Here is a 23,403-nt window from a genome sequence, read left to right on the forward strand (position 1 = left end):
AAAATTCCATGCTCATGGACTGGAAGAACAAATACCATTAAATATCTATCCTACCCAAAGGAATCTACACATTTATGCAATTTCTATCAATATACCAACAGCATCTTTTGCAGAATAACAACAAACAATCCTACAATTTGTATGGAACCACAAAAGACCCCAAATAACCAAAGCTATGTTGAAAGAGAAAAGCAAAGCTGGACGCATCACAATTCCAGACATCAATTTATATTACAAAGCTGTAGTGATCACAACTATGTGGTTCTGGCAACAAAATAGATAAGTAGATCAATGGAATAGAACAGAAACCCAGAAATGAACCCACAGTTATATACTCAATTAATCTTCGACAAAGTGGGAAAGAATGGGAAAAAGATGGTCTCTTTAACAATGGTGTTGGGAAAACAGGACAGCAACATGCAGAAGAATGAAGCTGGACCACTTTCTTACTTCACACACAAAAGTAAATTCAAAATGAATGAAGGACCTAAATGTGAGACAGGAAGCTACCAAAATCCTAAAGAAGAACACAAGAAGTAACCTCTTCGACATTGGCCATAGCAACTTCTTTTAGGTATGTCTCCTGAGGCAAAGTAAACAAAAGCAAATATCAACCACTGGGACTTCATCAAAATAAAAAGTTTCTGCCAACCAAAAGAAATAATCAAGAAAAGAAAAGGCAACCTACAGAATGGCAAAAGATATTTGCAAAGGACATATCTGATAAAGGGCTAGTATCCAAAATCTATAAAGAACTTATCAAACTCAACACCCAAAAATGAATTTTCTAATTAAAAAATGGGCAGAAAACAAAAATAGACAGTTTTCCAAAGAAGACCTACAGATAGTCAACAGACAGAATGAAAGTATGCTCAACATCACTGATTATCAGGGAAATACAAATTGAAACTGCAATGAGCTATCACCTCACACATGTTTGTCTGACTGGCTAAAGTCAACAACACAAGAAATAATAGGTGTTGTTGAGCATATGGAGAAAAGGGAAGCCTCTTGCAATCTTGGTGGGAATGTAAACTGGTGCAGCCAGTCTGGAAAACCATATGGAGGTTCCTCAAAAGTTAAAAATGGAGAGATCCTGTAATCCAGCAATTTTACTACTAGGCATTTACCTAAAGAATACAAAAATACTAATCAAAGGAATACATGCACCCTGATATTTATAGCAGCACTATCTCCAATAGTCATATTATGGAAACAGCCCAAGTGTCCGTCGACTGATGAATGGATAAAGAAGAAATCATACATATACAAGAGAATTTTACTCATCTATAAAAAAGAATGAAAGCTTGCCATTTGTAAGACAAGGATGGAGGCACAGAGTATCATGCTAAGTGAAATAAGTCCATAAGAGAAAGATAGATATATTTGACTTCACCAAAAGTGAGCATAGGCAGAGAGAAAGAGATGCAAACCAAGAAACAGACACTTAACTGTAAAGAACAAACTGATGGTTACCAGAGGGGAAGTGGGTGGGGGGTGGGGGGTAAAATAGGTGATGGGAATTAAGGAATGCACTTGTGATGAGCGCTGGGTGTTGTATGGAAGTCATGAATCACTAAATTGTACACCTGAAACTAATATTATACTGTATGTTAACTAACTATAATTTAAATAAAAACTAAAACAATTAAATAAGTATAAATAAAATTAATTAATTAAAATAAATTAAATAAAATCCCAGTAGCAATGAGCACATCAATGAGCATACAACTCAGATCATAATTCCTTCTAAAAGGAACAAGTACTGCCCCTTGGGGAAAAGACTGATTCTAGAACTGGGGCAAGAAACACATAAAGTGATTACAGAGCATGTTACAGAGTCAGAAGTTAGGAAGTTCTAAAATAAAAACAAACAACATAGAGGGATTATGTCAACAGGCCATCTTTTAGCTTCACTTCTTTCTGAGCTCCCAATAGCCAAAGTCAAACAAATTAGAGGACAGTAAGATAGTATTGAAATATAACCTAATATATAAAACAAATATCTAGGATTCTACAATGACACAAATACTTGACCAAATAAATAAATGGTGAAGAACAGAGAAATCTCCCACACAGACTTCTAAATAACTTATGTAGTTATTCTGCCCTCAAGAGGAAGCCTAACTCTCTTCTCCCTAAATGTGTAGTGTGCGTAGTGAGTTTCTTCCAGGAACTGAAAGACAGAAAGGGATTAAACAAACAAAAACAAAAACAAAAAAACAGTGAATTTACAGTGGAGAAATCTGACAAATACTACCTCAGTCAGGTTATCAAGATTAACATCAACAGTGATAAATCATGCTAATGATATGTATTTTTTATATGATGTGATGAAATGGTATTTTACATCTCCCCAAATCTCATAACTATACTTTAATTATGAAAAACACATCAGGCAAATTCCAAAGAAGGGCATCTTATAAAATGCCTGACAAGTATTCCTCAAAAACTACTTGGGCCATCAAAACTAAGGAAAGCCTGAAAAACTATCAGGCTATTTTCTATCTTCTAAGAGAAGCCTAAGAAGACACAACAAATTAGTGTAAGATGGTATCCTTAATGGGATCCTATAACAGAAAAAGGCCATTAGATTAAAAATTAAAGAAATCTGAATAAACTATATGTGTTAGCTAATAATAATGTATCAGTATTGATTCATTAGTTGTAACAAACATACTATACTAATTTGGATGTTACTAATAGGGGAAACCAGGGCCATATGGGAAATCCATGTTCTATTTTCTTAATTTTGTCATAAATCTAAACTATTCATAAAATATATTTAAAAGAACAAAAACCAAAGTACCTAGTATGTTTAAACTGGAACAATTTTAACAACAAAATAAATAATGATGGTATAGGATTATAATCCTAACCATAAAATATCCTTGAGTCCAACTGATAAAAACAACCAAACAAATAAATAAAGGTAGAAGTGATGGGGGAGATAGAAAGTTCTCATTATAACATAAAAGTTAATAGTAGCTGCAGGCATGAACTGCTAATAGATGCTGAAACTGGGGGACAAAGTTTAAGGGAACAGGATATTTGCATAGTCTCAAGGCATCTACTCTACATACTTCTTATGGTAAAGGGAAAACCAGTAACTTTACAGTGAGAAACTCTGGCAGACACCACTTTTACTAAGAAAAAAGATTAATTTCACCAGAAATAAGACATTTTGACATCATTTGACCTCATGTACCCTTGATTCAATACACTGGGAAAAAAAAAAAAGCACATCATCTCTAGTTCTCTTCCCAATAATGCATAACTCTAATGTAGTCATAAGAAAACAGATAATCCTACAAGTGATATTCTACAGAATAACCACCCAATAATCTTTAAAATTCTCAAGGTCATGAAAGACAAAGAAAAACTGAGGAATTCTCATGACTGGAAGACACTTAAGGTGACATGAAGGCTAAATGCGGTGTGCAGTCCCAGATTAGATCCTGGAACTGGGTGAAATATAAAGAAGCTGTATGGTTTAGTTGCTGGCATTGTAACATTGAGTTCTTAGCTTTGATAATTATGATACAGTTATATAAGATAATAAGATTAGGAAAGTCAAAATGAAGTACTCTGTATTATTTTTGCAACTCTTCTGCAATTCTAAAAATACTTCAAAATGAAAAAATTGAGAACACCATAAAGTGGAAAAAAACTTACTTATAAAACTTTCCAGTAGTAAGGGTTTGCCCATTTTGTTTGTAGACAGTGCCTTTTTCAGCTAAGTGGTAGCATTAGCTGAGAACAGCTAAGGTATAAATAATATCTGAGCTCTTAACTAAATGATAAAGCAATATTTTCTTCTTTTAAGAATATAATAACTTCTTCAAAATATGTCTTGTTCCTCCATTTTTAAAATAACCAATTTCTTGTTCTTTTTAGCCCGTTTTAAAATACTTTCAATTTGGGATGGAGATTTGGTTCAGTGTCAGCTGGAATTCAATTATTTGAGAAGACCTATTTAACCATGACTCAAAGCCAGGTGCATAATAGATGCCAAAGGAAGAAATAAGTTATCTAGCCAGTTCAGACTTGCACTGACTTTTTTCTGTAGCCTAGTAAGCTATTAAATTCGATGTGTATAACCATAGGCCCTCAATTTATCAAAAGCTAACTCTCTTTAGACACTGTGACTTGGAGCACTTTATAAATTCATTCACTCCAACAGTAATTGTACTGACCAAGTCCCTATATCTATGTAATCTTTTTTAGCTTTATAAAATAAATACAAACTCTAGAGGCATTTATAGGTAGAAAAACCAGAGGTTGTAAGCTGACAATTTAGTAACATGGTAGTAGGACTAGATTTAGAATTCACGTCCTTTGATGCTCTTCCCAAGGTCCTGTTCCTATTTTGTGGGCCAGCTGTAGTGAACCTTCTGCTAGATACTGAAAAATAATGTTCTTTTCATGGGATATTCTCCTCCCCATCACAGCTTCAGGCCTTTTGTACCAACTCAGATATCCATTTCTCTGTTTCTTGAACCACATCTTAATTCTTTTGTTAATTCATCTATGTATTTTTAAAATATATATCATTTATCAGGATCAACTTTGTGCTAAATACTAAAGATAAAGACATGAAAAGAAATCAACATGTTCACATGTTGGGGGAGGTGACATGCATGTAAACACATCACAATTTTCTTTTAAAAGTGTATCAATTGGAGCCATGCAAGGCCACTAAAGTGGCATAGAGTGGGAATGATGAACTATGGGAAGAGGGATGGAAAGCCTTCCAGGGGAAATACAGGAGTTTTCTATAGTATACTTCTCTACAGTCCTCACCGAATTATAGTGTTCTTGGGGATACTTCCCATTATAAGGACAAAAATTTACTAAAGATGAAGGAGGGAATGAATGAGCTTTAATTTGGCCTTTCCAATGGAAACTCTAATGTTCTATTTTAACAATGCCCTTTTCTGGGCCATTTTAAGAGTCTTCTTCATAGTATTTTTCCAATCGGTCACTTTAATTAAGAGTGATTCTGAAGCTCTTTACTCATGCAGTTCTGTCATTAAACCAATGGGGAATTTGACCTCATAATGTGCCTCAGAATTAGGCTCAAATTGCTCCAGAAGCAGTAATAATTTTTTATTCTGTTTTGAATGCAAATAACTAAAAATTCAGGAAAATAACAATTTTTATCAAATATGTATGAATGCATTTATGGAGGGTTTTTGGATCCTTTTGTTTATATTCCAATCTCTGCCTAATAATATTGTATTTATTTGCTTTGCATCACTGTGCTATTCATTGTGACTAATTATTCTATAGATTCTCAAAATGCAAAGCTCTGAACCTGAAACTAAGATAACAGCAGTACAGAGAACTATTATAGGGATTCCGGTGAGGGAATTATTACTTTCAGTTGGACATAAGGATCAACAAATGGTTTATAGAGAAGTTGGCATCTCAGATAGAATTTGATACTTGGTGAAGGAGATATTCCAATTAGAGGAGGAAACATTATAGTAGAAACCAGAGTATGTGGACAGATACAGGAAGCAGCAGGTTACCAGCCATGTAGCATGAAAAAAAAAAAAAAAGTGTGTGCTATAATTATTTTCCTTATAGAACTCAGAGTGTAATGAGATATGCCTGGAAATATACCATCCAGTAAGAGTGTACCTAGAAAGGCAAGTTACAAACATGCTGTTGAGATTTTGCTTGGATTATTCTTCAAATCATCAAAACTCAGGGAGACATTGAAGGTTTTTAATTAAGAAAACTAGATGCTTGGAACTATGCTTTATAAAATTTAAGCCTGGGGCACTACTTAGGACAAGTTACAGTGCATTGGGACAGAGTGACAAGTCATCTAATGTGTCTTATAAAGAGATTATTTTATAAAATAGGGAAGTTTTGTAAATCTTACCAGTCTACAAAATCCTGGGCACAGTTTGCAAAGGCTTTCTTCACCACTGTATTTTCAGTATATAATTTAGTGTCAGGTAAACAACAGAGCCTCAGTAAATATTTTCTGAATAAATGTCATCCAAAAATTATTTTTGTAAAACAGGATTAAAAGCAATTGCTGTATGAATATTCATTCATAAATAAACTTAAGTGTCAATAAAATGTGTGTGTGTGTGTGTGTGTGTGTGTAGAAAAGGAAAGAGGGGAAGAGAAAGAGAGAGAGTTATATCATGTGTACATATAAACATATAAAGTGAGAAAAAGGTAGAGAATAGAAGGCTCTTCTATACCTGAAACAAGTGCAGAAATGTTTCAGTGAATAATTCAACACATCTCAAATAAAAATAGAACACCCTTTATTGAGAAGACCTTCCACATGGAGACATAATATGAACAATAGAGAGAACTCTGAGATATGGGTGGATTGCTAAAAAAATGCCCTGTGAGCAGTGATATCAAAAAAATATATGAAAGTATCTGATTTCATCTAATAGCCATTGTAGTTCATTAAGGACTAATAAAAAAATGGCATGGACTTGTGAAAACGTTAATTTGACCAACTAATTTAGAGGGTAAGGTGACAGAAGTCAGAGTACAGTTACAAGGGTAATGTACTCATATAAACAAGAGAATAAGTATGGCACATACTGGTAGTAGATACTTCCTTCTAAACAACAAACAACAAAGATAAAGTTAAATAAACTGAAAAATCAACAATCCTCTTAGATCCATCAGAGAAATGAAGTCACAGGGCAAACTGCTATCTCCCAGATTGGAGATCTACAGGCAAACCATGTCTTAGCACAAGCACAAACTTCTTCAGGAACCAGTGCCAGGGTAGGAAAATCTGAACTATACTGATGAATTGCTAGAGTCTCAGAGTGGACAAGTCTAAAGATAAAACTCCAGGGGACCCAGTTTTCAAGAGCCCTCAAACTTTGTGAATTTTACACCAGGAGCCCAATCAGGTTCTCACAGTGAATATCAGAGGGAAAAAAACTCATGCTTCCAGCAAGGGGTTGAGAAAAAGAACTTTTCTGAAATAAGCTAGAGAACTCTGTTTTCTTCTTAACAAGGTCTTCCTTCAGCAGAAACTATTTAACCAGAGCCTAATTTGCTACAGTTTTATCAGAAACTAACTGACCTGAGGGCTGGGAAATACCCAATTCCAGCCCACTTTAGCTATCCTCTCACACTGAAAGGTGCACAGAAAGGATGAGAAGCATGTGTCAAGGTCACAGTCCAGAGGCACAAGATCAATAAAAGACTAAGATTCTGAGATAAGCACACAAACTATAGAATAGTTCCCACAAACCTCCCACCACATTACTAGACATCTATTTATAGCAGTTCCACTTACTTAGTACAACATTTCCAGCTATCAAGAAAAAAATTATAATACATATTAAAAGGCAAAAACACAGTTTGAAGAGAAAGCAAACAAAAGAACCAGACTTAGATATGGCAGACTGTTGATATTATTACACCAGAAACTTAAAACAATAGCAATTAAGATGCTAACAGCTCTAATGGATAAAGTAGACACAGGCAAAATTAAAAAAAAAAAAAAGATGGATAATGTAATAAACAGAGAGATGGAAGTTCTAAGAAAGAACCAAACATAAATTCCAGAGATCAGGAACATTGTAACAGAAATGAAAAATGTCTCTGATGTGTTTATTTGTAGACTATAAATGGCTGAAGAAAGAATCTCTGAACTTGAGGATATCTCAATAGAAGATGCCAAAACTAAAAAGCATAAAGAAAAAAAATACTGAAAAAGAGAAAAAAAACCTAGAACACAATATCCAATATCTGTGAAATAACTATAAAAGTTGTAATATATGTATGATGAGAATTTCACAAGGAGAAGAAAAAAACATAGAAAAAAAACATAGAAAAAAAATCTGAAAAGAAAGACAATTTTCAAAAATTACTCTCAGACAACAAACCACAGATACAGAGGCCAGAGAACACAGAGCAGGATAAATGTAAAGAAAAAGAAAAAACCCTATACCTATGCATATCATTTTCATAGTAAATGAAAACAAAGAATCCAGAAAGAGGCAGAAGGGAGAGGGAAGGGAAACAAACACCTTACCTATAGAAGAACAAAGATAAGAATTACATCCAACTTCACCTCAGATCATGGAAGCAAGAAGGGAGTATAGTACAATATTTAAAGTGTTGAGGGAAAAAGCCACCAATCTACAATTCTGTACACTGAAAAATTAACCTTCAAAAGTGAAAGAGAAATAGATTTTCTCAAACAAAAATTGAGGAAATTTATTACCACTGTATCTACCTTGCAAGAAATGTTTAAAATAATTTCTTCAGAGAGAAGTAAAATAGGGGTCAGAACCTGAGGTCTATATAAAGAAAGGAAAGAATCAGAGAGAGAATAAGATAAGATAAAAGAAAAACTTCTTTTTTATTCTTAATTGATCTAGTAAGAGTTTGTTCAAAATAATAACAATGTATTTACATATATATATGTTTATATGTATATGTGAAATGAGTGGCAGCAATGATACAAAAAAATGAGAGGACAGAATTAGGAGTATTTTGTCAATATAAAATACTCATACTACCTGTAAAGTGATACAGTTTATTGGAAAGTAGACTTGGATTAGTTGCAAATGTATGTATTGTAAATGTATGTAGAGTATTTGAACACACCACTCACAGCAATAGACAGATCATCTAAGCAGAAATTCAACAAAGAAACAAGAGCTTTGAATGACACCTTGGACCAAATGGACTTCCCAGATATATACAGAACATTCCACCCTAAAACAACAGAATACTCATTCTTCTCGAGCGCACATAGAGCTTTCTCCAGAATAGACCACATACTGGGTCACAAATCAGAGCTCAACTCATACCAAAAGATTGAGATTATTCCCTGCATATTCTCAAACCACAGTGATTTGAAACTGGAGCTCAACCACAAGAAAAAGTTTTGAAGGAATTCAAACACTTGGAAGGTAAATCAAAGAAGATTTAAACAATTCATGGAAACCAATGAGAATGAAGACACATTGGTCTAAAACCTATGGGAGTTGGAACACTGAAAATAAATAAAATGGAAAAAAAAATAAAACTTATGGGATACGGTAAAGGCGGTCCTAAGGGGGAAATACATAGCCATCCAAACCTCATTCAAAAAACCTGAAAAATCCCAAAAACACCAACTCTCTTTACACCTTAAAGAACTGGAAAATCAACAACAAATTAAGCCAACGCTATGCACAAGAAAGGAAATAAATAAGATTAGAACAGAGATCAATGAGTTAGAAACTAGAGATAGAGTAAAACACATCAACAAAACTAGAAGCTGTTTCTTTGAAAGAATCAATAAGATTAAGGTAAATTAGAGGGGGAGATGAACCATGAGAGATTGTGGATTCTGAGAAACAAATTGAATGTTTTGAAAGGGAGGGTGGTGAGGGAATGGGTGAGCCTGGTGGTGGGTAGTAAGAAGGGTACATATTACATGGAGCACTGGGTGTGGTGCATAAAAAGTAAATGTTGGAAAACTGAAAAAAATAAAATAAAATTTTTAGGATGTTAAAAAAATAAATAAAATAACTATCTGTTTAAAAAAAATACCATTTATATTAGCATTCCCCCCCACAACAAAAATACTTAGGTATAAATGTAACAAAATATATACAAGTTCTACATGAGGAAAACCACAAAACTCTAAAAAAAACTAAATAAAGGAAAGAGATATTCAATGCTCATGGGAGGAAAACAATATTGTTGGGATGTCAGTTCTTTCCAACTTTCTATATATTCAATGCTATCCCAATCAAAATCCCAGCAAGCTATTTTGTGAATGTCAACAAACAGATCCTAAAGTTTACGACAGGCAAGATACTCAGGATAGTTAACACAATATTGAAGAAAAAGAACAAAGTTGGAGGACTCACAGTACCAGACTTTGGGATCTACTATAAAGCTATAGTAATCAAGACAGTGTGGTATTGGTGAAATAATAAATGAATTGAACAATGGAAAATAATAGAGAGCCCAGATATTGATCCATACAAACACACTTAACTGATCTTTGACAAAGGAAAAAGGCAATACAACTGACCAAATATATTCTTTTCAACAAATGATGCTGGAATAACTGGACACTACAAAAAAATAAATTTAGTCATAGACTGAGTACAAAAGCCCCCAAAACAGGAGCACTGATATCTGAGTACAGGAAAAGATGGACATTCGAGCTCTAGAGAGAGAGCACATTTGCCCCTTCTGCACTTTTTTTTTTTTTTTCCTATTTGGATCCTCAATGGACTAGATGATGCCCAGCCATATCAGGGACGACCATCTGGTATACTTAATGCACCAATTCAAATGCTAATCTGTTCTGTAAACATCCTCACAAACACACTCAGAAATGGTTTACTAGTTATCTGGATATCTTTTGGCCCAGTAAAGATTACACATATTATTAAGCATCAACAATCATCTACTTTATGGTATTTCACTATAACAGTCCAAACTAAGACAAAAAGTACTTCTCAGTTTCCATTATTTTGTGAGTTCAACCCTCAAAATAAATCTCTTTCTTTAAATCTATGTGTATCCTATTGGTTCTATTTCTTTGGAGAATCCTGACTAATATAACTATGAAACCTTTCCCCCATATGCCCTGCTCCATAACTCATATTAATACTCACATGCCTAAATCATACTTTTTTTAAACCCATCTGCTAACTCCTATTGTTTGTTTCTTTTGAAGAAAGACATCTGGCTCTTAGTAATGATGTTGCAATCAATCATTGATTTATGGATATCAAAAAACATCCATAAAAATCCAACCTAGGGACATTAAAAAGACTTGAATAAGTGGAAAGTTCATTATTTTTATTACATGTATTATTAATGAAGAAAAAGAACAAAGTTGGAGGACTCACAGTACCAGACTTTGGGATATACTATAAAACTATAGTAATCAAGACAGTGTGGTATTGGTGAAATAATAAATGAATAGAACAATGGAAAATAATAGAGATTATTACATATATGATACTTTTTTAAAGTTCAGATTTAAGAATACATTGCCAAATCCAATATTGCAGAGTTTTATCACTGTATTCTGCCAAGATTTTATAGCATTAACTATTATATTTAGGTCTTTGATTAATTTTAAATGAATTTTTATATATGGTGTGAGGTACAGGCCCAATTTTCTTCTTTTGAACATGGCTATACAATTGTTTCAGCAACATATGTTGAAAAAACTATGTTCTTTTCACATTGAACAGCTTTCGCACCCTCTTTGAAAATCAACTGACTGTAGAATTGTGTTATTTCTAGACTCCCAATTCAATCCCTGTATTGTCAATCAATATAATTGATTGTCAATTCAATACTTGTATGTCTATTCTAATGCCAGTACTAACAGCATGATTACTGTAGATTTGTAGTAAATTTTGAAACAAGGAACTAGGATTCTTCCAATTTTGTTATTCTTTGTCAAGATTTTTTTGGTTATTACACCTAAAGGAGCTGGAAAAAGAAAAATGAAGAAAGCCTAAACCCAGCAGGAGAAGAGAAATAATAAAGATCAGAGCAGAAATCAATGAAATAGAAATCAGAAAAATAATAGAACAAATCAATGAAACTAGGAGCTGGTTCTTTGAAAGAATTAATAAGATTGATAAACCCCTGGCCAGACTTATCAAAAAGAAAAAAGAAAGGACCGGAATAAATAAAATAATTAATGAAAGAGGAGAGATCACAACCAACACCAAAGAAATACAAATAATTATAAGAACATATTATGAGCAACTACACGCCAGCAAATTTGACAATCTGGAAGAAATGGATGCATTCCTAGAGACCTATAAACTACCACAACTGAACCAGGAAGAAATAGAAAACCTGAACAGACCCTTCAGTAAGGAGACTGAAGTAGTCATCAAAAATCTCCCAACATGGGTGTCTGGGTGGCTCAGTGGATTAAAGCCTCTGCCTTCGGCTCAGGTCATGATCCCAGGGTCTTGGGATAGAGCCCTGCATGGGCTCTCTGCTCAGCAGGGAGCCTGCTTCCTCCATCTCTGCCTGCTTCTCTGCCTACTTGTGCTCTCTGTCAAATAAATAAATAAAATATAAAAAAAAAAAAATCTCCCAACAAAGAGCCCTGGGCCAGACAGTTTCCCAGGGGAATTCAAACATTTAAAGAAGAATTAATTCCTATTCTCCTGAAACAGCTCCAAGAAATAGAAATGGAAGGAAAACTTCCAAACTCATTTTATGAGGCCAGTATTACCTTGATCCCACAACCAAAGATCCCATCAAAAAAGAGAATTACAGACCAATATCCTTGATGAACACAGATGCAAAAATTCTCACCAAAATACTAGCCAATAGGATCCAACAGTACATTAAAAGGATTACTCACCACAACCAAGTGGGATTTATTCCAGGGCTGCAAGGTTGGTTCAACATCCCCAAATCAATCAATGTGATACAATACATTAATAAAAGAAAGAACAAGAACCATATGATACTCTCAATAGATGCTGAAAAAGCATTTGACAAAGTACAGCATCCTTTCTTGATCAAAACTTTTCAAAGCATAGAGATAGAGGATATGTACCTCTATATCATCAAAGCCATCTATGAAAAACATACCGCAAATATCATTCTCAATGGAGAAACTGAGAGCTTTTCCACTAAGGTCAGGAACATGGCAGGGATGTCCATTATCACCACTGCTATTCAACATAGTACTAGAAGTCCTCAGCAATTAGACAACAAAAAGAAATTAAAGGCAACCAAATTGGCAAAAAAGAAGTCAAACTCTCATTCTTTGCAGATGATATGATACTTTATGTGGAAAACCCAAAAGACTCCACTCCAAATCTGTGAGAACTTGTACAGGAATTCAGTAATGTGTCAGGATATAAACCAATGCTCAGAAATTAGTTGCATTTCTATACATCAACATACAAGACAGAAGAAAGAGAAATTAAGGAGTCAATCCCATTTATAATTGCACCCAAAACCATACATAAGATACTTAGGAATAAACCTAACCAAAGAGACAACTGTACTCAGAAAACTATAAAGTACCCATGAAAGAAATTGAGGAAGATACAAAGAAATGGAAAAATGTTTCATGCTCATGGGTTGGAAGAACAAATACTGTGAAAATGTCTATGCTACCTAATCTACACATTTAATGCAATCCCTATCAAAACACCATCAATTTTTTTCAAAGAAATGGAACAAATAATCCTAAAATCTATATGGAAACAGAAAAGACCCTGAATAGCCAGAGGAATGTTGAAAAAGAAACCCAAAGTTGGTGGCATCACAATTCCAGACTTCAAGCTCTATTACAAGCTGTCATCATCCAGACAGTATCGTACTGACACAAAAACAGACACATAGATCAATGGAACAGAATAAAGAGCCCAGAAATAGACCTTCAACATTATGGTCAACTAATATTTGACAAAGCAGGAAAGAATGTCCAATGGAAAAAAGACAGCCTCTTCAACAAATAGTGTTGGGAAAATTGGACATCCACATGCAGAAAAATGAAACTGGACCATTTCTTTATACCACACACAAAAATAGACTCAAAATGGATGAAAGACATCAATGGAGAGAGGAATCCATCAAAATCCTTGAGGAGAACACAGGCAACAACCTCTTCGACCTCAGCTGCAGCAACTTCTTCCTAGAAACATTGCCAAAGGCAAGGGGAGCAAGGGCAAAAATGAACTATTAGGACTTCATCAAGATTAAAAGCTTTTGCACAGCAAAGGAAACAGTCAACAAAACCAAAAGACAACTGACAGATGGGAGAAGATATTTGCAAATGGCAGATCAGATAAAGGGCTAATCCAAAATCTATAAAGAACTTATCAAACTCAATACCCAAAGAACAAATAATCCATTCAAGAAATAGGCAGAGGACATGAACAGACATTTCTGCAAAGAAGACATCCAGATGGCCAACAGACACATGAAAAAGTGCTCCACATCAGTTGACATCAGGGAAATACAAATCAAAAGCACAATGAGATACCACCTCATGCCAGTCAGAACGGCTAAAATTAACAAGTCAGGAAGTGACAGATGCTGTCAAGGATGCGGATAAAGGGGAACCCTCCTACACTATTGGTGGGAATGCAAGCTGGTGCAGCCACCCTGGAAAACAGCATGGAGGTTCCTCAAAAAGTTGAAAATATAGCATCCTATGACCCAGCAATCACACTACTGGGTATTTACCCTAAAGATACAAATGTAGTGATCCGAAGGGGCACATGCACCCAAATGTTTATAGCAGCAATGTGCACAATAGCCAAACTATGGAAAGAACCTAGATGTCCATTGACAGAAGAATGGATAAAGAAGATGTGATATATATATACAATGAAATACTATGCAGCCATCAAAAGAAATGAAATCTTGCCATTTGTGACGATATAGATGGAACTAGGGGGTATTATGCTGAGCGAAATAAGTCAATCAAAGACAAATATCATATGATCTCCCTGATATGAGGAAGTTGAGAGGCAAAGTGGGGGGTTTCGGGGGTAGGGAAAGAAAAAATGAAACAAGATGGGATTGGGAGGGATACAAACCATAAGAGACTCTTAATCTCACAAAACAAACTGAGGGTTGTGGGGGGGCAGGGAGAGGGTGGTTGGGTTATGGACATTGGGGTATGTGCTATGGTGAGTGCTGTGAAGTGTGTAAACCTGGCGATTCACAGACCTGTACCCCTGAGGCTAATAATACATTATATGTTAATTTCAAAAAAAAAAAAAGATTGTTTTGGTTATTTTAGGTCTGTATTGTTCAGTGTTCCCTAGAGAAACAGAACCAAGAGGATGCATGTTAATCTGTTGAGAGTTGGCTCACATGATAATGAATGCTGACAAGTCCCAGATTTGCAGGGTAAGTCAGCACACTGAAGACTCAGGAGAGCCAATGGTGTGGTTCCAGTTTGAGCCTGAAGACCTGAGGACCAGGAGATTTGATCTATTTCCAGTATGAAGACTGGCAGGCTTGACACTCAAGGATACATGTTTCAGTTTAAATCTGAAAGCTGGAAAAAAGGTGATATCCTAGTCTGAAGGCAAAGGAATTCCCTTTTATTTGGAGAAGGGCCTGATTTTTGTTCTATTCAGGCTTTTAACTGACTGGATGAAGCCCATTCACATTAGGGAAGGCAATATGCTTTACTCATTGTAACAATCTGAATGTTAATCTTATCAAAAACAACTTCACAGAAACATCCAGAAGAATGTTTGACCAAGTATCTGAGCACAACTGGTCCAGTTGACATACAAAATTAAACATCACAAGAACCCTTTTAATTCTATGAGTTTTAAGAAAACATTTTCCATTTTGGCAAAAAAGGTCAGTAAAAATTTGATAGGAATTACATTTAAGGTGTAGAGCACTTCAGGGAATATTACCATTTTAGCAATACTAAATCTTCTACTCCTACATGAATAGAAATGTCTTTCCATTTATTTAGGTCTTTTTAAATTTATTACAGCAATGTTTTGTACATTTCAGTATAGAAATCTTACACTTCCATGGTTACATTTATCCCCGTGTATTATATTATTTTTGATGATAATGTTTAGGGGTTTCTTTCAGTTATTCATTTCTTTTGTGTAGAAATAGAACTCACTTTTGTGTTGATTTGTATCTTGCAACTTTGTTAGATTTATTTATTGGGTCTGCTATTTTCTGGGAGTTTTTGTGGTGATTCTTTACGATTTCTGTAAATAAGATTGTGTCATTTGTGAATAGAGATAGTATTACTTCTTCCTTTCCAATTTGTATGCCTTTTCTTTCTCATTTCTAATCCCTCTCACTAGGACTTCTGGTACCGTTTTGATTAGAGTGGCAAAAATGGGCATTCTCATATTTTTCCTGATTGAAGGGGAAAGTTTCAGTCTTCACCATAGTGTATGGTGGTAGCTCTGATGGTATTTTAATAAGTGCCCTACACTATTTTGTGAACTTTTCCTTTTATTCCTAGTTTGTTGAATAGTGTTTTTTTTATTCAAACTCCAGATGCATTTTTAATTTTAATAGTCACTAGGCAATAATTAAGATACACATTTAGAATTAACAATTAAAGATTATAATTGAAGTCAAAAGAGTCTGAGTAGATCTTTCTTGAAATTGCTATTTTTTAAAACATTTTTAAATTATTTTTACTAACATATAATCTATTATTTGCGCCAGGGGTACAGGTCTGTGAGTCGTCAGACTTACATACTTCACAGCACTCACCATATCACATACCCTCCCTAATGTCCATAACCCTACCACCCTCTCCATACCCTCTCCCCTGCCCAGCAACCCTCAGTTTGTTTTGTGAGATTAAGAGTCTCTTACGGTTTTTATTATGAAAGTGTGTCACATTTTGCCAAATGTTTTTTCTGTATCAGTTGAGATTTTTTTATTATGCTAATATGGTATAGTACATTAACTGACTTTCAATGTGTGGAACTACCCTTAGTGTTCTAGGATAAATCCCATGTGATCATTACATATAATTCTTTCAATGTGCTGCTAAACTCAGTTTGCTAGTATTTTGTTGAGGACTTTTGCATGTCTATTCATATGAGTTATTGGTCTATAGTTTTCCTGTAATGTTTTTGTCTGACTCAGGTAACAGAGTAATGCTAGCTTCATAGAACAAGATAGGAAATGTTCTATTTTGGGGGGGGGGGGGGGGGGGGGAGGGAGTCTGAGAAAGGTTAGTGTTAATTCTTCTTTAAATATTTGGTAGATGGTGGGGTTATGGACATTGGGGAGGGTATGTGATATGTTGAGTGCTGTGAAGTATGAAAACCTGGAGATTCACAGAATTGTACCCCTGGGGATAAAAATACATTATATGTTTATAAAAAAATTTAAAAATTATAAAAAAGATTTTCAGTTAATAAATAAATAAATAAATAAATATTTGATAGAATATTGGTCGAGTGTTTGGTAGAATATCTGGGCTTGGACATTTCTTTGTTGGCATATTTTTGATTACCAATTTAATCTCCTTTCTAGTTATAGGTCTACTTAGATTTTTAAGTCAGCTTTATAGTTTTTCTGCTCCTAGAAATTTGTCCATGAAGGTCATCTAATTTTGCTGTCCTATAATTTTGCATAGTTTTCTCTTATAATCCTTTTTATTTCTGTAAAGTTGTTAGTAACATTCCCAGATGCATTTCTGATTTTAATAGTATCAGTTTCCTTTATTACTTGGCTGGCTAAAGGTTTGTCCATATTGCTGACCTTTTCAAACAACAAACTTTTGGTTTCATCGATTTTCATTATTTTTTCTATTCTTCATTTATTTCCACTTCAGTTTATTATTTCCTTCTTTCTGCTAACTTTATGTTTCATTTTTTATACTCTTTCTAGGTACAGCAAAAAGTTAGGTAATTGATGTGATAGTACTTATAGCTGTAACCTTCCATCAGAATACTGCTTTCTCTGAATTCTGCAAATTTGTGTTTTTTTCTCAAAGCATTTTCTGTTTTCTTTGACCTATGGGTTGTTTAAGAGTGGACTGTTTACTTTCCACATATTTATGAATTTTCTAGTTTTCCTTGTTATCGATTTTTAGTTTCACTAAGTGTGAGGACACACTTTTTATAATTTAGATCTTTTAATTTTATTGAGACTTTTGAAGCTTAACATATGTCTAGCGGAGAATTTTTATGTGCACTTGAAAAGAATATGTATCCTGGGTTTATATTGTTGTTGTTTTGATTCTCATATAGCTTCTATCCCCTCCAGACATTTTTCTCTATTATTAACACACTGCATTTAGTACATTCATTACAATTGATGAACCAATATTCGCGAATTATTAACTAAATCCTATAGTTTACATTAGCTTTCAATTTTTTTTGTACAGTTCTATAGGTTTTAACTAATGAATAATTTCATGTATCTACCATTATAGTATTATACAGGATAGTTTCATTGCCCTAAAAATCTCCTGTGCTCTACCTACACATCCCTGGCCCCTTTCTATGAACTTCTGGCAACCACTGATCTTTTTACTGTTTCTAAGGTTGGTCTTTTACAGAATGCTGGAAATCATACAGTATGTAGCTTTCTCAGACTGGCTTTTCTCAGTTCACAATAATTTCAGGTTCTTCCATGGTGTTTCATAGGAAAATGTTCAAGTGCCTCTCCATTTCTACTGATGCATTCAATGATTTTTGAAAAATTTATCTATATGACATCGCATTGCTTGATTTTGGGTATTATCAGCCTCACCGCAATTCTCAGTCAAGTCCTTCCTAACCATCAATTTTCAGGTACTATTTTATTCATTCAACTAATATGCACTAAGAAATTTTAAATCCATAGACATAATTGTCCATAGGTTGAATTACATTTATCTGAATTTGTTTGCATGATTGTCTAGGTCCATAAAATTACTTAGGAAGCTTGTTATTGTTTCCTGACAAAATTTAAGTAAAATGAAAGTTACTTGTCACTGCAAATTTGATAGAACACACTCATTAAACTAGTAAGGTAAGGTACATACTGACTATGGAAAAATTTCTGAGCAGCATTTCAATTTTAAGGGTTATTTTTCCATATAACATTCTATTTCCTTTTTGCACAATCTTAGCATATTTTACTTTTACATTAATATACACAATTCTATATTTAAAATTTATTTTTAATATTCTATAACATTTTTATACCACCTAATTTATAGCAATACTTCTTTCTGCATGCTCACAGCATTTTCGTTTTTTATTTTTCTGAAAATCGTCAAAAGTGTTCATGGTATTGTAAGACTCTTCAAAGATCTGATTTTAGTTTTTTTATGTTCTTAATGTTAAGTTTTAGATCCCTGTGTGTTTTTAAAATCTATATTACTGTTAATTTTTATTGCATCTTTGTGTTGTAATTTTTATAGATTTTAGAGCTAAAGAATGAGCTTAAACATAAATGCATCTGTAGTTGTAAATGTTTATCTTATTGCCAAAATGTGAAGCTGTACCCAACCACTAATGACACTCAATGATTTCATTAATACCAAGAGCTACACAGTTCATAGTTTTTCATGTGTGTTTATCTTTATACCTAGGAGTGTCTTACTACTTAAATATGTGTCTGTTTTGCTATGCTATACTTAATATTTTTCACATCTTATCAATTTTGTATTACTATTATATTGTATGTTCATTCTTCATAGTGTCTATGATGTTGTGTTTGAATATATTAACACATTCGTACAGTTTAGCTTGTGGCATATTATCCTGTTTCATAAGTACTAGGAAAAAAATTGTATTCTGAATTTGTAGAGCTTAATATTTGACAAACACACAAATACACAAAGAAGTCAAGCATAATCATTGCATAATCAAATATTCTATGTGTTTAACTTATTTTTTGATTACTTGATCTGTTTAACTTTACTGAAAACTGCATCCTACAGGTATATCTTAGAGAACACAAATTTAACAGTTACATTTAAATTTCTCTCTATGGTTTCTTAGTTGTTTTATATATTCTACACTTTACAGAGAAACTTTTTATCCCTTAAATTCCATTTTGTCAGATATCATTTTTAAAAATGTCTGCTCCATATTTACCTGATTAAACTTTTCTTGCCTTTATTTTCAGTATTTTCTAAGTAAATCTCTTATAAATAACATATTCCAGGATTTTTTCATTGTAATCTATAATTTTATATATTTTATATGAAGATAACCCATTTTTGAGATTTTATGTTTGAAGTTATTTCTGCTTTTGTTTCTATTTTTCTATTTTCAACTCTTTGCTATTCTTTTGTTTTATTATCTTGTCTTCTACCAACTAATTTCTTGATTTTTTAATTATTTTCAATGTTTGTATTTTCTAGTGGTTACATCTTATTGTTTTGAACTCATCACCTTTATTTTTAATATCTAAATCTTAGATTTGCTTTCCCATAACCTCAATAAGATAAAAATCTTAAAATTCTCTCACTTTTCTGTACTCTTGCCTTTTTCCTTATCACATGCAACTATACAAATTAATTCCAGAGGTTTGTCATAACTTAATGTTTTTACCAAGTTCTTTAATTTATCCAACCTCCTATATCCTCAATTTTTAAAATTTTATAATCTTTATAATTCACATAACTTACATATTTAAAGTACACTTTTTTTATATTCACAGAGTTGTACAGCCATCATCACAATCAATTTAGCAGATTTGTATCCTTCTCAAATGAAAACCTATATTCATTAGCAATCATTCCTCACTTCTCTCCAACTCTTCCCTTCAGGCCTAGGCAACTACTAATCTACTTTCTTTCTCTGCAGATTTATATATGCTGGATTTTTCATAGAAATGGAATTATACAGCCTGCATTATTTTGTGTTTGGCTTGTTTCATAGTATATTTTAAAGGTTCATCTAGGTACTAGCATGTATCACTATTTGAAGTTTTATGGTTGAATAACATTCCATTGTGTGGCTATCTGGATATTTCACATTTTATTTATCCATTCACCCATTCTTAAAGTAGAACTACTAGGTCATATGATAACTCATGTTAACCTTTTAAAGAACAGCCGAACTGTTTTCCAAGTAGGCTACACCACTTCACATTCTCATCAGCAATGCATGAGGATTCCAATTTCTCATCATCTTCAACACTTGTTAACTTTTCTGTATTCTTACCATAGACATTTCAGTGAGTATCAGGTGGTAGCTCAAAACTACAATGAGTTATCACCTCGCACCTGTCAAACTGGCTAAAATTAACAACACAGGAAACAACAGGTATTGCGGAGGATATAGAGAAAGGAGAACCGTCTTATGCTGTTGGTGGGAATGCAAACTGGTGCAGCCACTCTGGAAAACAGTATGGAGGTTCCTCAAAAAGTTAAAAAGAGAACTACCCTATGATCCAGCAATTGAACTACTAGGTATTTAACCAAAGGATACAAAATAATGATTCAAAGAGATGCATGCACCCTGATGTTTATAGCATCATTATCAAGAATACCCAAATTACGGAATGAGCCCAAATATTCATAGTGGTTTTGCTTTATATTTCCCTAATGACTTATGATGTATTTACATATTCTAGATACAAGCCTATTATCATATATATAATTTGCAAATATTTTCTCCCATTGTGTGAAATGTCTCTTGATGGTGTCCTTGGAAGGATAAACATTTTTAATTTTAATGAAGTTTATATGTTTTGTCTTTTGTCATTTGTACTTTTGAAATCATATCTAAGAAACTATTGTTTAATGTAAGGACATTAATATTTATCCCTGTCTTAAGAGCTTTCTAGTCTTAACTCATACATTTATGTATTGGACTGTTTTGGGTTAAATTTTATATATGAGGTGGGCTAGTTCAGTTTCATTCCTTTGCATGTAGTTCTCCAAATGTACCAACACCACACATTAAAAAGGTTATTATTTGCCCACCGAATAATCTTGACACTCTGCTTAAAATTAACTGACCACAGATATATGGGTTTTTTTCTTAAGTTTCAGTTCTACCCCACTGATCTATATGTATATGTATGCCAGTACCACCCAATCTTGTTTACTTCAGTTTTGTAGCAACTTTTGAAATGAAGTGAATACTACAACTTTTTCTTCTTTTTTAGGACAGTTTTGGCTATTTGCCTTGAATTTCTTTATGAATTTCTATATGAATATTAGGAATAGTTTGTCCATTTCTTCAAGGAAACCTGATAAGATATTGGGAGATTGAGCTATAAATTCAAAACAACATGTAGAATATTGATATTTTAATAATATTAAGTTTTTCATTTCATGAACAAAGTATGTCTTTCCATTTATTTAGGTCTTCTTTAAATTTTCCAGTAATGCTTTGTAGTTTTCAGTGTATAAGGTTTGTACTTTTTTTTTTTTTCCCTTCAATCATTAGTATTGCCTATCTTTACTATAAATATAATTGTTTTATTAATTTGATTTTATATTGTTCAGTATAAATATATTGAAATATTCATATTTGATATTGGTCTTATAAACTAAAAAAAGCTGATATGTTCATTTATTACTTTGGTTTTTAAGTGGATTCTTCTGGTGTGTGTGTGTATATATATATATATACACATACACACACACACACACACAAACACACACACACATATAATATTTACAAATATAGATAGATTTACTTTTCTCTTTCCAGTATGAATGCCTTTTTTTTTTTTTTTTTTAAGATGTATTCATTTGAGAAAGAGACAAATCTAGCTTGGGGGGTGTAGAGAGAAGCAGAGGAACAAGGAGAAAAGACTCTCAAGCAGACTCCCCACTGAGTATAGAGCCCAACATGGGGCTTGATCTCACAACCCTGAGATCATGGCATGAGCCCAAATCCAGAGTCAGATGCTAACCCAGTCACCCAAATACACCAAGTATGAATGATTTTTAAGTGAACTTTTCATGTAATTGCCTTGGCTAACTCAAGTATGATGTTGAAAGGAAATGGTGAGAGCAAACATTCTAGTCCTGTAACTGATCACAAGGTGACTATATTCTTTCACAAATAGGTATAACTAAAGGTTCTTTATAGGTGCCTTTTATCAGATTGAGGAATTTTCCTTTCTTTGAAGTTTAAAGGTTTTAGTTTTTGACTATGTTTATGTAAAGTTGCTTCTGTCAGTTTTTTTTCTGCATCTATTGGGATGATTATATGTTTTGGGTCCTTCATTATATTACTAGAGATGATAACCAATCTTGCATGACCACTTGGTTATGGCATATAATTATTTTTAAATGGTGCTGAATTTGCTTACTCTAGTATTTGGTTATTGTTTTAATCCTATCTTCACAAAGATACTGGTCTCCAATTTTCTTGTCTAGTGATGGATTTTTCTCATTTTTGTATCAGGGAATACTGGCCTCAGAATGTAGTGCTCAATGTACCTTCCTCTTATATTTTTAGGAAAAGTATTAGAAGAATTGGTACTCAATTTTCATTCAATAATCCAAAGTCACCAGTAAAGCCATCTTGGCCTGGACTTTCTTTATGGTTGGTTTTTTAAAATTATTATTACCAATTCAAGTTTTTTTTATGACTTGTTCAGGTCTTCTATATCTTCTTGATTCAGTTTCTATAGTTTATATGTTTCTAGGAATTTGTCCATTATGGCTATTTATTACCATAGATCGTTAAAATATCAAAAGATTATAAAGAAATATTAAGTTCGATAGTAATGCCTCTTGCTTTTCTTATTTTAATAATTTTAATCTCTTTTTGGTTTTGTCTATCTAAAATTCGTCAATTATTGAACCAATTTTTGAGTTTTTTTCTTTATTGTTTTTCTATTTTAGATCTCCATTTCATTTTAAAATTTCATTTCTTTGAAGTGATGTTAACTTTTCTTTCTTTCGGTTTAGTAAGTAGGATGGATCATTTTACTGTCATCTATTCTCCTCCTTAGTTGTTCATCTTACAGTAT

Source organism: Lontra canadensis, unplaced genomic scaffold (genome assembly GCF_010015895.1).
Source record: "Lontra canadensis isolate GAN:19392208 unplaced genomic scaffold, GSC_riverotter_1.0 scaffold20, whole genome shotgun sequence".
Classification (NCBI taxonomy): Eukaryota; Metazoa; Chordata; class Mammalia; order Carnivora; family Mustelidae; genus Lontra; species Lontra canadensis.